Genomic DNA, 15,649 nt, shown 5'->3' with positions numbered 1-15,649 from the left:
AAAGCATACTGCATAGGCAAGGCAGCTAGCCTTGACCTGTCAGGAGGCATACCTGAGGTTTTCACTGAATACAAAGCCGTGAAACTAGTATTTTGCTATAGTACATAGGAAAAAAAAAATTCATGGTGAGCTTATGACTTACTCAGGGAGAAAGCTGAAGCCAGTTATTGGGGATTTTCAAAGAGCAGATAGAAGAGCTAAAAAGTGTTTAAAATCCACTGTCCAAGTGACTAGTGAAGTGAAAGGAAAATAATGCACATAGTACTTAAAAATCTACTCAGCTTTTCTGACTTAAATGTTTTCCGGAGAATATCAGTGTTGGATGAGACCTTAGACGTTATCTAGTCAAATGCCCAGTTGGCACAGGAACCCCCTTTCCAACATCCATGAGAGGTGGGCATTCAGCCTCTCTTTATCACACTCAGAAATGCACGTCCATTGCCTTGTAAGCCCCCTATTCACTGGAGAATCATTCCAATTCATTAATTAAACTGTTGCTGGTACCAACATCTAGGTCTCTAACTTGGTAACCCTGAGCCTTTTGAGACCTTTGGATAAACATTGAAGCCCTAGTAGTCATTTTGCTTAAAAACACCACAGGAGATGGCATGATTGTCAGGGAGGCCTGAGAGAAGTTTTGTGGAAATATTATTAGGTTGATGCAAAAGTCATGGTGGTTTTAAAGGTTAAAAATAATTGATGCAACCATCCTTTTCTTGGGGTTGCGCTACGGTCCAATGAACGAGAAGTGAGGACAGTACTGCTAATGGCTAAACAACACACTCGCATCAGTTAGAGCTCTGCTTTATCTTGGTGCAATTTTTGGAAAAAATAAAAACCCCTTTTTCCACGAAAAAAAATAATAATAATTGCAAAAACCACAATTACTTTTGCACCAACCTAATACAATTTCACTAGGATCCTCCCAGAAACGAATCCCTTCCATCAATCAAGGCTCATCAATCACGTGTTTTTAATGTCATTCTTTCTTTCCACAGTTCAGTTTTTCTCACTCTTTCCTTCTTTACAGACAGCTCTATGTGCTACAACAGAGAGATAGGAAAATACACTGAACTGAAGTATGATAGCTTCCTTCTGTCTCATGTAGAGTCGAGCAGCAGCCTCGGCCAGCAAGGCAGCTCTCTTGCTCCACACGCTCACTCAGGGACTCAGGTTCCTTCCCTGTTGTAGCTCTGCGTGTACAAAACTGAGCCGCTCAGCATTCCGGAATGCAGGGAGAGAGAAGAGAGTCCAGGGGCAGAGTTTCAATTGAAGCAGGCGAAGCAGAAATTGCACACATTAATTCCACTCACGATTCGTTGGTGAGAACTTAGTCACAAGGCCCTGCCACGCTGCCAGGAAACTACAGAGAGATATAGTTTCTAGTGGGACAGACATGTGTCCAGGAAAAAAGAATAAAGAGATTTTGAAGCATTAGAGGGACAATTACCACATATTTTATACCCTTCTTTCCCTTTCCTTCTTTTTCTTTCCTTTCCCACTTCTTCCTTTATTCCCCTTATCCTCTTCTCCTTTCTTTCTCTCTGAACTAGCCATATATAGAAAGTGTATAATTTTGCGTGTATGTATGTGTAGAGTGTGTGTGTACATACATACACACATATATATACACATACGTGTGTGTATATGAAAGAGCATATATGTATGCATGTATGTATACATACACTTTCTATATACACATACATACACATATATACACAGATACACACACACACACAGAGTTGGGCTGATTTGAGAGGTACCTGCAGCTTGTGTAGAAAGCATACCACCCACGCAGCACCACCTTGGGTTCATCTTTTTCTGGTTCCTATCCTATGATTTTGTCTTCCAAGCAGGCCTCCCTTCCCCACAGATCCCAGGTGAAAAGAAGGTGGGGCTTCTGTCAGCTCTCAGCTACGTGCTCCACTTGTGAGTGAAAGGGCTCACTCAGACTGACTTCACTGCTAAAGGAGGAAGTGAACGGAGCCTTCTCCCATCTGCACTCACGCTCTGCTTTGTCATCCGCTAGGCCTGACCTCCCCGCTATTCACCCCAGCGGCAATCAGTCTCAACCATCTGATGGAATCTCTTTCTGCTCTTAGGAGCCTAATCCCTTAGGTCAAATAAGCAGTTGCTACCACTGAAATATCAGAAAAGAAATAGACAATGGATTGCCAAAGAGAGGGATTAGAGAATCCAACTTGAAAATTCAGACAGTAGGAAATAAGTTAGTTATGTTCCAGCTATTATGCATGCAACAAATGTCTGAAATATTTTGTAAAATTGTTTTGGAGGGTGGTAGGGAATGGAGTACAAAGATGACTTCTTTTTAAATTCTCCAAAATGTTACCTGCATAAAGAATGAACAAATGTCAGGGACAGGCACATCTTGGACTGAACTTCAAATGAACTGATGGCGGGCCTTACATTCTGAAAATATAAAAACGGAAAGCTGCCAGGGCTCAGAGCAGACCATGATTTGCATCCTATTTAAATAATGTGCAAGAATCTTGGGTTGGATGGGGAGTTTTTAGCCTTGTCAGAGAACTTTACAAGTATTTAGAGTGGAACTGCCAAGGATACCCGTGGGCTATGTCACCTGACAGCTTGAAACCAGCCCAAACGCCTACAGGGAGACACTCCCTCGCCTGCGAAGAGGGTCTTCCATATTCCCGTGGCAAACCAGGTACACCTGTCAGAAACGTTCTCTAGGTGCATCTGGTCTAGAGAGTGGTACTTTCCGGTGCTTGAATTAGGAGACAGACTCTCCTCCGACCATCTGCCAGGATAGCTCAGCTGTTGAGATTCACATTTTTACAGAGCCGTTCCTAAAGTCTAGGGCTTTGCCGCAGCATGTTCCCTCCGTGTGCTGAGTTTCTAGGCCCACCTCCAGGGACCCAAAGGTTGAAGCCCTGAGAGAGATGGGGACAAGTCTGCAGAACATCACAGTGAGCTGTACCAGGACAATCACAGGCCATAACCGTCACACAGTGCATGTGTAGCCAACATCTGCTGAGGGACTGAGAGGAACAACAGAGAATCCAGCCTTTGAAAAGCGCCCGTATGGATCCATGGCCAGGGTCTATGGAACGCTCCAAACGGGAATCCTACACAGGGGATGTGGAGCAAATACCATTTATCATTATCAAACCCAATTCATGACTTGATAGGAATAACTGAGGTCAGATCGTCTAAATAACCCGGATAAGAGAACAGGATGGGAGTATTACTCTCATTTCTGATGCACCTTAAGAACAGTGTTGTTTTGTTTTGTTTGTACCCTGATGACTATATAACAAAAACCTCCCCGAATGGCTCAAAAATACTTCCTAATGTTTTGGCCCCACAGTTGTTCTGAAGGACGGGAGAAAAGAGGTTTCTATTTGGAGTGTGCCTGAAACAAGATAAATATCCCTCGTCCCTAGAGATAAATTATTTCTATCAATAAATTGCCTCTGGTGGCAGATTGAAGTTGGCTGGAAACGTGCGCTGTGCCTCCTCTGAGTTACGGTGTCTATTTCCCCTCCCCTTGAATCTGCTGGCCTGTGACTACTTCGACCAACAGACTAGGGTGGAAGGGATGCGACTACGAGGACTGGAAGCTTCTGCCTTGGTCTCTGGGACCCGAGCTGCCATGTGAATGGTCCAACTATATTAGAAAGATCGTGTGGAGGAAAGATCACTTGCCCTGAGATACATGCAGATGTGGACAAGCCAGGTGACCTCAGATGTCCCCACGGAGGCACCAGGTATGCAAGTGAAGTCGTTGGCTGCTCCAGGCCAGCTGCTATCTGAGGGCCATGGAGTGACCGACCCTAAGTGGTACCCGACAGAGCAGGGCAATTGTCCAGCTAAGCCCTGCCCAAATTCTTGACCCACAAATAATTATACTAAGTCATTATTGTTTTAAATTCATTATGTTTTAGAGGAGCTTTTTACACAGCAATAGATAACCCAAAAAACCATATGTATGATTATAAAATTGAATTTGCAAAAGTGATAGTGTATCGATCACAGGGACCATATTTTTCTACTTGCAGAGCGGGCGGTGGGGGGAGGAGAGGGCAGTGATCTGGTGAGTCTGGGAGAGCCAGAGAAAACTGTCTCCCAAAATCAGACATATGGAATCGACAAAGCTAAAATAAATAGCATTAAGTTTAGGTGCTCAGCAAGGAAATGCAAATCCATGACCAATTCTAGGTCCCGTCCTGGGAGTCCTCTGTGACTGTGGGTAGCAAAGCCCTTCACCCACACTCCCTGGGGCTTGTGGTTTTCCCACCCTGAACTTCCCAGAGCATCCAGCAGCCAGCCAGGAATTCCTCCCTTGCTTCTGGGGGGAGGGCCGTGGAGGCCAGCCTCTGCTGGCCTTCTCAGAGACAAGCCAGCAGCCATATCCTAGTGAGCCGGGGAATGGCAGTGGAAGGCTGTTTGATCAGAGTGGAATTATAGCAGTTCATTTTCTAAAGTGCCAGGAGACCCGGAGATGAACCTTTGGGCAGAAATGAAAACCACAACTGCAGCACCTTCATAGAGATGCAATTTATCACGGGCATGACGGGTCTGTCAACAAGAAAGGCTATTTCCTGCTGATACACAAAAGCAATCTCACTGCCTCTATTGCAGCACGAGGACCACTGAACTCCTTAGACACTGTGGCTCTGTGCAGGGAGTCCCACTAAAGCACGAGCCCCTCCCCAGGAGTCAGGGTGCTGCACGCATTACCAGGGAGCTGCAGAGCACAGGCATAATGGGGACTCTCGTGTTTATGTCCCCACTATTTCTGCTAATCAAATGTGGGGATAGTTTGGAGTCAGGATAATTTGGGGTGCGAGTGAAACCCAATTTTGTCTCTTCTTCTTAATATTTTCTAATTGAGATCTAACTTAAAAATGGTCCCAGGAATAAGAGCGATATCTTTGCTTCCTGGTGACTTGAAGCCATCAACTGCGGGTAGCCGGGGAAAGAAATGAGACAAGGTAGGAGGCACCACCCAGAGCCCCGCTGCACCAGCTCAGCCTCCTCTGGCCCCACAGAGCCCACAGCACCCCACAATGCAGCACCGGCTTAGACGCGTCCTGCTTTCATCCCTCCCCTCACCAGCATGAGCTAGATCTCGGAACACATGCTTCCCCTTCGTAGACTCAGTTACACTGGTGGGACATGATGTGACCCGCAGACTGCTCCTCTCGGCTTCCAGGTTCTCCCCAGGTAGGGGAAGCACTCCCTGCTGGGACATGGGGAGCTGTCCCACAGAGCTGGCTCTGCGTCACATCGGATCTCACTTGCACATATTCTGGCAAGGCCCGTTAAACGAACAACCGCATGTTCTTCTTCAGGTTTTCCTGCCTAAAACATACACTCTGGGGATTCTAGGAAATTTCTGACAAGCACACTGCCTTCATTTGCAAGTTTTCCAGAGAGATCTGAAGTTTGTTGTCTTTCTTTCCCGCCTCCGCTTCCCATGGCTGGCCATAAATAAATACACTGTCTGAAGTTGGTGACACCTTGTTCAGAAAGCCTTTGATAGGGCAATCCTCTAGGTGTGCCCTTGTACTTCACCTGGGGGCATCCTCCCCACCTCCACGTCCGCCCACACAAGATCTGTGTGGTGTGGAGGTAGCGCCCCCTCTAGTGGCCAGTGTCTTCATGCCTCTGACTCTTGCCCAAAGCTGCTGAAGAGAACACGCTAAATATTTTTAGGAGTTGACTCAGACCTCAGAATCTAAAGAAGAAAAAACACACTTTGTTTGGGTTTTTTGAAAAGAAATGCTTTCTCTATCCAATGCTTCATAAAAGGAGCTTCCATCTCCCCTGCTCTCCTCTCTGCCCTCCAGTATTGGGTCAACACAGAAGGAGAGAGGGCTGCCTAAGTATTACCCTCTGTGGACCTTGCCTATGGGATAAAGAATCCTTCCTGCTGCCATCACCTGGGACAGCCCACCCACAGCAGCTGTGCTCTCAGTCTTTCTGACGCCTTATTGATGTCTTCCAACAACATTCTTCACCCCCTTCTTCACTGCCATCAGAGTGGTCTACATAATGCAAATCTTAGTCTCTGCTTAAAACTCTTTTGCGAGAGGGATACAATTGTGACATTGCAAGTTTCATCCCCTCCTTGACCCACTCCCTACCAGAATGAGTGAGCATCAGGAAAGGAGACTCTTAAGAGAATTTTTAAGGAAGTTTTGTGTATGCTGTATGATAAAATTACACTCCACTCCCCAGCTCCTACATTCTAACCATGTGGGTAAAGAGTGACCCGAATCCCTGGTGGGTGGGGGTTATAAGCAGGCCCAGGTTCACTTGAGTTTGCTCTTCAGGAGTTTCCCACCACCTCTAGAGTGAAGCTGAATGTTTCAGTGTGCCTCCTTCATCCCAGGTCTGCAACAGCAAGACCTGCCCACCACCCTGCCCCCCACCCCGTCTTCCCTGCACCCTCAAACTGGCTGAGGTCCCTCTAATGTGCACACACTACCATAGCACCCACCACCCTCTATGGGAACTGTCCATCAAGGCGCACGTGGAAAATATCACAGATTCACAGGTCAGATAGGAGCCCCACAAACCCACTTAGCCCAGCCTGCTCAGGTCCAGGTACAGATTCACTGATGTTCTCTAAAGAACAGAGAAATAAAATCTACACCTTCCTACCATAATACACTAGATGCCTCATAATCCTCCAATCCTCCAAACTCCTTAATGGTCAGCTCCAAGTCACATTATTTTTTTTAAAAAGACCATTATTTGGGAATAGAGGTATTTTGTAGTCTTGAAGACCATGATTCAGCTCTACTCTTTCTACCCCACGGCCTTCCGTTGTTCAAAGAAAATTATCTTAATTCCTTGGAACACTCTTTTTGAAGACACAAAAATTGGAGACATTTTCATAGATTTTTTTTTTTTAAACTAGAGATTTTTTTGCCTAAGAGTAGTCTGCCCTCAAATTTTCTTTGCTCTTGGCATTCTCCCACAAAATTCTTCTGGAGAATATAATTGTTTAATAAATGTGAGCAATGAGGATAATCTTTAGGCCCAACTCTTTGGTGTGGGAAGAGACATGGGGATGGAGAACTTTCTCCTCGGTGAACACAGAGAAGAAAAGTCTGTGAGGTCAAGGAACTTGATGGACACTTGATTTCTGGGAATGATCGGCCACCCTCTATGCTGACTTTTTGGGTCCCACTTACTCTTTCAATGATTAAAGCAGGGCTGAACTTTGCCTGGATCATAGAAATTAGGATATGGGCCTAATCTGGCTAGTACTTACCCTTGCTGGTACTCAGTCCTGCTAAGTGGACCCCCACTGAACAGGTCTCCTCTTTACAAAGTCATACTCGTACATCTAACAAGCCAGGGGTACACCTGAAAGCTGCCATGTGTAGTCACTCACTAGATTCATCAAAAAGCTGCTTCATGATTGAAAAAGTCACAAACCTGGGTTGTGGTTTTGGCCCTGTTTGAGTCCCTCCCACAATAGGTGACCCAGGGAGGACTCTCTGAGTAAGGATCTTGTAATAGATTTCTTTACAACAGCTTTGAGATGCCATAACGAGAGGTCAGATATTGAGGGCAGTAATTTGATCTCCACTGCTAGAAGAAACCTCCGTGAATGCTGCTTGTCAGAGAGCCTGGGGTTTGTGGTTGGGGAAGTCAAGAAGCCGAGATCCCTTGTTCTGGCCCACTGAAGAATAAGTAAAGTATAAAATAGATGGGCGGCCTTATCACGTGCATTTTCCATAACAGAGATTTTAAAGTTGAAAACTGGAGACAATATGGCTTGGTGACAACATCATGAAAGTTACTTCAATGAAATGTAAATATACCTCCTTGGTTCACACACATGCGTGCCATGCACACAGACACACACAGCGACGGAATGAGTCAGAGGCTTTGTTGTCAAAATCAAGGGAGTGTGCGGTGCTCTGTGGAGCCACGCAAATCCAAAGCAGAGCGGATGCCATCCTGAGAGACACCCTGGAAACTGAGGGTGGGAGGAGCGGAGGCTGGGGATGAGCACGGTGTCCCTCAGAAGCAGGAGACAAGCTCCAGAGCCTGATGTTTGGGGTTTACCGAGCTATGTGCCTGGAGGAGAACTTGCATTCTTGCGGCATGTGCTTTCTTGCATCTTTCCTCACTCAAGCAGTCTCTTCTGCCTAGAGGGAGGGATAAGACTTCACAGGAGGGAACTCCAACAATCCCTAGGGTTCCTGTGAACAGATTCCTTCCATGAGGTATAAAAGTACAAGCACTGAGGGGAGTGAGAATCCCCCATCTACCAGTGGAGTAATTTCTAATCCTTTGTCTTTATTCAGGTAGATATTTAGACCAGTCATTACAGGTGGCAAATATTCATCTAGACTTTTCGTTCCTGGTATAAAGATACGGGGTCCTTTGTTAGTTATTCTAGGATTTTACACAGTGTTTTTCCCACTGGAGACAAACTGACAACACAATACGCAAATAAAAAGCTCACATTCTCTCTCTCTCTCTCTCTCTCTCTCTCTCTCTCTCTCTCTCTCTCTCTCTCACACACACACACACACACACACACACACAAAATAGCATTGGGTTTTGGTTCGTTGTGGTCATACGAGAAAGTTGCTGTGTGCTTTCCTCTTTGGACAGCCCCAACTAAAGTGGAATGGAGGGGATTGCCCACTAGGCAATATTTTATTCAGCCATTAATTGCTCTGTGGTTTCTGACTAAGTCCATCCTTCCCTTTGGTGCAGCGCATCCTTTCAAGGAAAGAGATTTGAAGCCTACTGGGCAGCTTCACAACTTCCATTTGCTTAAAACTGTGGCGATATCACCTAGATTCCCCTCACCCCCACCCCCACCCCGAAAAAGGAAGGAAGAAAAATAAATAAATAAAAGGGAGTTACAAATTCTGTCGCTCCAGAGAAGTACAATCATCCAAGAACACACATCCCATCCAAGAACGTCCATGGCTGAGCCAATTGTTCAAGTCGGATACAGGAACAAAGCCTCTCAGGTGGGCACCCCAATACTTGATTTAAAGGACCCATGAGAGAATATATCAGATATCAGAGTGGGAACAAAGGAGGTATACAGGAATGATAAAGACCAAGTAAGTGATGCTGAGCTCTACTTTTAAATATGTTAGGGTCCCTTACGAAAGTATACATTCAGAATAAATTCTGAACTAATTCTAAGATAAAATGTTAAGCTGCAGTCAGCGGCAGCCAGATTCAGTAGTTAATTTCCAGCATGGAACAGGAAGATCACATATTTGGTTGGCTAAGCAAATACAATGTCAATATTGGCTGCTAACATCAATGATATCTGACTCTATCCATAGATCTGCAAGTCATTTGGGTTAACATGAAAATTGGTTAACTACTAATAATAGTGTTTATTGAGTAATTTCTGAGAAATTAGAATAATAGTATTTATAATAATGGTATAAATACTATTATTCTAATTTCTATGAAGCATTATAGGACAATGTATTTTGCTAGCATTATGCCATTTAATTCTCACATCTCTGCAAGGTAGGCACTAATATTATTTCTATGTCATAACTGAGGCTTCAAGAGGTTAAGAAATTTGCCAGGAGCATACACAGTTGGTTTCAACTCCACAGCACAGTCCGATTCCTGAACTTTAAGCTATCCTGACATTTGTCTGTTAAGAAACAATTCTTAAGGTAACTATGCCTGCCTGGTCTACGGCTCTTATGAGACTATCAGTTTTCCTGAAGGTAGAAATCACCTTCTTGTTTTCTTTCATTTCCCTCAAAATACTCAACACAGAACTATGCACAGAACAAGCTAAATAATGTTGACTCATCCTGTCCCTCAGGGAATTCGGCCAATAGTTAACTCTTACCTCCTGCCATCTTGCTAAGTGTTGGCAGCTCTACTTCACCCTCATTGCTGCGTTAAGTCTGTTACAATGCTAAAGACAGGCTTGGAAACAGGATTGGGTGTTGATAATTATTTTTCCTGAATTAATGATAATATTGAAGGGGAAGGAGGCAGGAGTGAGTTGTGAGAGAAAAATAGTAATGGGGAAGCGTCTTAGAAGTCGAGAAGAAAGGAGAAAGGAGAAAGTGAAAAGGTAGGAGAATTGAAGCTATCATTGCTAGAGAGGGGAGGTTCAGGCAGAACTGCCTAACTATGGTATGTTTACATTGATGTATTTAAGCATTCGATATTGATATTTAAACATCTGATACACAACCTTAACAAGTTTTATTTGGATAACTTGGACTTGCAACAACTTGGTTCTGAATCTCGGCAAAGGAAGTAAAATATAACAAATTTAAGATATCTGGGGAGAGAACTATGGAATCAGTGGGTGATACAAACAAGCTCATAGCAGAGTCTAGTGACACGCATTTGTCATCCAGCCCCTTCCCTCTCACATAAAGTACTCTTTTTCTTCATAGGGACAGACTCATTTGGCAAAGCACTTTGCTGTCACTCTGCCTGGTGGTATTTTCTTGGAGACATTAAATGATAGTGGTCACAAACATACCGTATTTCGCCGTGTATAATGTGCACTTTTTTGCCCAAATTTGTGAGGGAAAAATAAGGATGTGCATTATACCTGGGTAGTACTAATTCCGTATCTATATAAAGGTCTTTAATTCTTTTATTTATGCTTATGAGTTAAAAGTGTTAAATCTAGAAATCAATAACGATATCCATATGCAAAATAATACCCTGGAATATGATAATCGCTTTTGCTGAACTTACAACAAACTTGCAACGACAAAGAGTTCTTGGCCTTCTATGATGTATAAATATGGTGAATTTGTTACCAGTACATAAAATTTCTTGTACCTTGTATCTGTTCTTGTGTTTTGTAATTATTTGTTACATAAAATTTCTTGTACCATAATATGTTAAAATTCCTTTATAATACAATTCCTTTAAATTATAATTATAATATAATTTCTTTTTTTAAAAAAAACAAGTACTTAAATGTAAAAAAATAAAAATTTAAATTAAAAAACTAAAACGAATGATTTTTTTCCCTGAAAGTTTCGGCCAAAAATGTGGATGCACATTATACACTACAAAATATGGTAAATGTCAACTAGACAGTCAGTAAATAAGTATTTACTGAGTGCCTGCTTTCCCTTAGCATGGGAAGATCTAAAAGATAGTGCTTGGGGGAAAGGGATTATCACTTTGTGAGGGATATAAATGATAAATATCTAACTAGTACATTGTTTTGTACACCTGAAACTAATAAAAATAAAAATAAAAGATAGTGCTATAGTGCTTTTCATGTAATTTAGTTGGAAAGACCCAAAACAAGGATGGCAAATGCATGGTACACACACTGGCCTCTGTTTGTCCTTGTGGCAGATGCCTTAAATCAATCATGACCCACATACTCACCGAATTAGAAGGCTGCCTCAGAATCCTTCTCATCACAGCACTCCATGAAACCTTTACTAATTATTCAGTGTTCTCTCAAGAAAGAAAACCTAGTTCCCATCCTTGCCCTAGACAATCACAGTAGAACAACAACAATCCAACATAGTGAGTTATTCTATGATAAATAGTACAGTATAATGAGGAGTTCAGAGGACATCTTGACCGATAAAGTGGGATACTCAGTTCAGTATCAAAGCAGAGCTCAGGGCCACCAGCCTAGATTACTCAGAAGTGCCAAACAGAAATTGTGAGCTTCCCAAATAATATATGGGAAACTTCTTCACAGTGCTGAATCTTCAGTAGAAAACGTACAGAGAAGTGTAAGAGATCACAGGAAAATTAAAATGCCTTGTGGTTTTCCATCCTGGAGAAGATAAAGCTGCTGAGGGTAGGGTGAAATGTATTTCCCAAGGTCTTCAGAAGGTCCACTGAGGCTGAATAGCAAGGGTTACCTTGCAGCAAGATAGTGAGGAAAGACATATGAAACACATATGTAGAGTTGTTGCAGACTAGTTTGGATCATCAAGAATAATACGGTGTCTCCTTCACTGGGTGTTTTCAAGAACAGACGTGCCCATAAATTTGAGCTATTTTACATGCAGTTCTCTCTGGAGGGAGAGAATAAAACTAAATAGCCCCTGAAAACACTTTCCAGTCCGGATGCTAAAGCTGTAAACAGCATGCAATCCTAGATTCACTAAGCAAAGCAGGGTCTTGGAGGGCTCCTTCCTTCCACTGCGTGAGGTTTAGCATCCGGTCCCGCCCCCTCCCCTCCCCCACCCCAAGCTCTAACCACACCACTGCATGTATAAGTTAGTAAGAGCAAACCAACCAACCCACTGACATTGGGTGTCTCCCAAACACCTCTTCCTTGGCTTGTTTTGCTAACAACCTCATCTGGCAGGCATTGCCATTCCCTGGTATGAATCAGGCTGCTTTGCTGGAAGTGGAATTACTGAACAGAGATGGAACCACTTCGTCCCCTTTGAAAAGAGGTAAAAGTTGCTATGGAGATCTATATGTCCGTGGAGCTCACTTAAGATATAGTATAGGAAATGCGGTTGGGAAGTCTTCCACAGGGTTAGTAATATTTTAGGCAGAATTATGTTTAAGACTTTGAACCCTGATGTTCCAAACAGAAGATATCAATGAGGGGTTTCGCAGCCAGAACTCAAATTCTTAAAATGTTTCCATTAAATTAAACTGAACAAAGAATTTTCACTTCCTATGCCTTTATTTCCATTCTCTAAAGTGAGTTTAGGGCCACACACCTACCTAATTATCCGAATAGAATGTTTGGGGAAGAAAAAGACACTGGCTTCAATGGTTTAAGAATCAACCAGAGAAATCTCCTGCTGGTCTTGTATTAGGCATGGGGGAGGGCGAGGGGGGAAAAGGATTAGCACGGGCAACTCAGAGTCTACACACACTGTCAAAGTGTAGAGGTCAGGTTTACTCAGCAAATCCAAAGCAGAAACACAAGCCAGGAGCAGGAGAGCCACCAAAAAAACAGTCACAAAATATTTTATCATCAAATAATTGTGCGCAAAAATGAGCCAATTCTAAAATTACAGAGAGACTCTCCCACGCTCTAGGAAGACACAAGAGGGCCTCTGTATTTCTCCACAAATTCTGAATGTTTTCCTTCCTTAACAAGGGCCATGAAAGGCTGCCATTTATAGAGTGCAACAGACCAAGGGGTATATATACATAGAGATGGCGCAACCAAGTTGATCTGGAAAAATTCCTATGTACTTACCTTTCCAATGAGGAAAGGTAAAAGAAAGTCTTAGAATCAGCTGAGGGATACTTTCCACCCTTAGGACAGAGAAAAGAAAATTCTGTTTCAAAAGGAACCTAAGGAAGAAAGAGTAGGGGATAAAAGAGTGAGGCAGTTAAAACGTTATTCTTCCAGATTCGGGAATTTTATAGACAGACATCTGCAGTGTTCTGTTGAAAATTTTAAACTTCAAATTTCTCAGCCCAAAAATTGAACCTATTTATTTTCCACCTCGGGTGGGTCCGTGCCCTTCCTCCCTAGAATTATTTCCCTTGAAGGAAGTGGGATTCCTTCTCTCTTGTCCACCATTCCTTCCACCCTAGGTTCTGCCCAATCCCCTATTACAGGAGAATTCAAAAGACATTAAAGTCCTAGATAGTGTCATCTGTGGTTCCCCCTTTAATCTATTAGTGTTACACCTCAAGGGATTCTAGCCATTCTTCTGACAGCTATACAAAATTCATGGGGGGTGGGGTTTCTCTTAGCCTCTCCCTCTGTGGAGGGATTGGGTGGCCTCATCTCACAGCACGTATCCTGTGGTTGGTGTTTGGTCAGGTAGGGGAATGCACAGCATCTGGGCTTTCCTTATGGTCAAGCCTCGTACAGTGTACATTCTTCTCTTCTGGCCTTTTCTCCTTAAAGGCATGAAGACCTCTGCTGAACGCTGAGTGCCAATCCTTGTGCTTGGAAGTTAGTCTCTGAGATCACAGCAGACCCTACATTCCAGGGTAAGACACAGAGCCCCATGACAGCAGAGGACATGAGAGGACTTCAGGGGAGTCCTCCAGTTGTTCCAGTTTAGGTGTATTAGCTTCCTGAGGCTCCTCTAACAAATTGCCACGGACTTGGGGGCTTAAAACAAAAGAAGTGTCTTCTCTCACAGTTCTGGAGGCCAGAAGTCCAAAATCTGGCAGCGCTGGGCTCCCTCCAGGTGCTGCAGGAGAAAATCCTTCCTGTCTCTTCCACCTTTGGTGGCTGCCCTGGTCTTCCTGGCTTGTGATGGCAACACTCCAATCAGTCTGCTTCCGTCTTCACCATGTTTCTCCTCCATGTTTCTGTCTCCTCTGTGTACATCTTTTAAGTGCACATGTGACTGCATTTTGGGCCCATATGGATAATCCAGGAAAAGCTCTTTTTCTTTTTCTTTTGTTTCTTTTTTCTTTAAGATCTTTAACTTCATCACACCTGCAAAACCCCTTTTTCCAAATAAGGTAATATTCACAGGTTCCAGGGATCTGATGTAAATATCTTTGGGGGAGACCATTTTTCAGCCCACCACAGTAGAGAAGAAAACGAACATTCATTTTGCACAGCATGCAGTTCTCATTTTAATTCTCCAAAAGTCTGTCAGTAAAGCATTCTTACTCACATCCTATAGATGTGGAAATTTCAAGTTGGGGAAACTTGCCCAAGATCACTGAGCTCATAAGCAGAGAGCTTGCATTCTGTGTCGCCCCACCATCACTGCTCTACAGGCCATGGTGAGTTAGGGGACACTGTACTGCTGTCAGCTATGTGCACATGAGCAAACCACTGCCCCGCTCTAGGGCTCAGTTTACTCACTGGATGACAAGATGTCTATCTCAATTTTCTTTTCATCTTTCTCACTCTATTACCAAGAAACATCTAATGTTAAAATGAAACTACAATATGGCTAGAACAAAGTTATTTTTGGACACACACACACACACACACACACACACACACACAAAACTGTTTCTGACCTTGCTGTTTCCAAGAGATACTTCATTGAAAAGACTGAGCCTCTTGAGTGTATAGACTCTCTTGTTCACTCCCTACTTTCATTCTCCAGGACCCACTACAGTGAAAGTTCATTCGTTCAGCCATTCTTTCATCATATATTTATGAAGCATCTTCCAGCTTTTCAGGAACTTTCATATGCACTGAGAAGACAGTGAATGTTTAAAAACCCAGACATAGTTGCTGATGGAATTTAAAACAATCAGGTTGAAGAAGTCAGCCCATTTTTCCTGTAGCAGCATGGATCTGTTAATTCTGTAAACCTTTAGAAGAGTGGTTCTCTAATGTTAGCCGACATCAAAAATCACCCGGAGCACTTGGAATTATAACATGGAATTTCTTATTCAATAGGTCTGGGGTGGGGTCCGAGAATTTCCATTTGTAACAAGTTCACAGGTGATGCTGAGGCCGCTGGTCCAGGGACCACACCTTGGAAATCACTGCTCTAGAGCAACAACTGCCAACCAGCGGAGCAGTGCCCCTAGGCTGCTACAACATTTTATGAGCAGTCAGTATAATCTATTGGCTGAATAAAGAAAAGTAAAACGCCCATGATGTAGGCTTGTTTAAATATTCTGATGTTAAGAAGAAATTCTCACTCTTAAAACATTTAGCAACCCTTGAACAAAAGCCAGAAAGTCAATCAGGTTTTCTCCTTTTTGCCAACACTAATCTTTTGGCAGAGGTTTCAATAGG

General features: G+C 43.3%; 1 non-coding gene across 1 annotated transcript; it reads left to right on the top strand.

Annotated features, from left to right (window-relative positions):
* The first annotated feature begins 704 nt into the window (after positions 1 to 704).
* Positions 705 to 830, top strand: LOC117029497 (U4atac minor spliceosomal RNA). Its single transcript, XR_004424236.1, has one exon. It is a non-coding gene; the product is annotated as a U4atac minor spliceosomal RNA (small nuclear RNA).
* Positions 831 to 15,649: the final 14,819 nt, after the last annotated feature.

This window comes from Rhinolophus ferrumequinum, chromosome 10, assembly GCF_004115265.2.
Source record: "Rhinolophus ferrumequinum isolate MPI-CBG mRhiFer1 chromosome 10, mRhiFer1_v1.p, whole genome shotgun sequence".
Lineage (NCBI taxonomy): Eukaryota > Metazoa > Chordata > Mammalia > Chiroptera > Rhinolophidae > Rhinolophus > Rhinolophus ferrumequinum.
The sequence above is the reverse complement of the archived record's forward strand: the minus strand, read 5'-3'. Positions and strand labels throughout refer to the sequence as shown.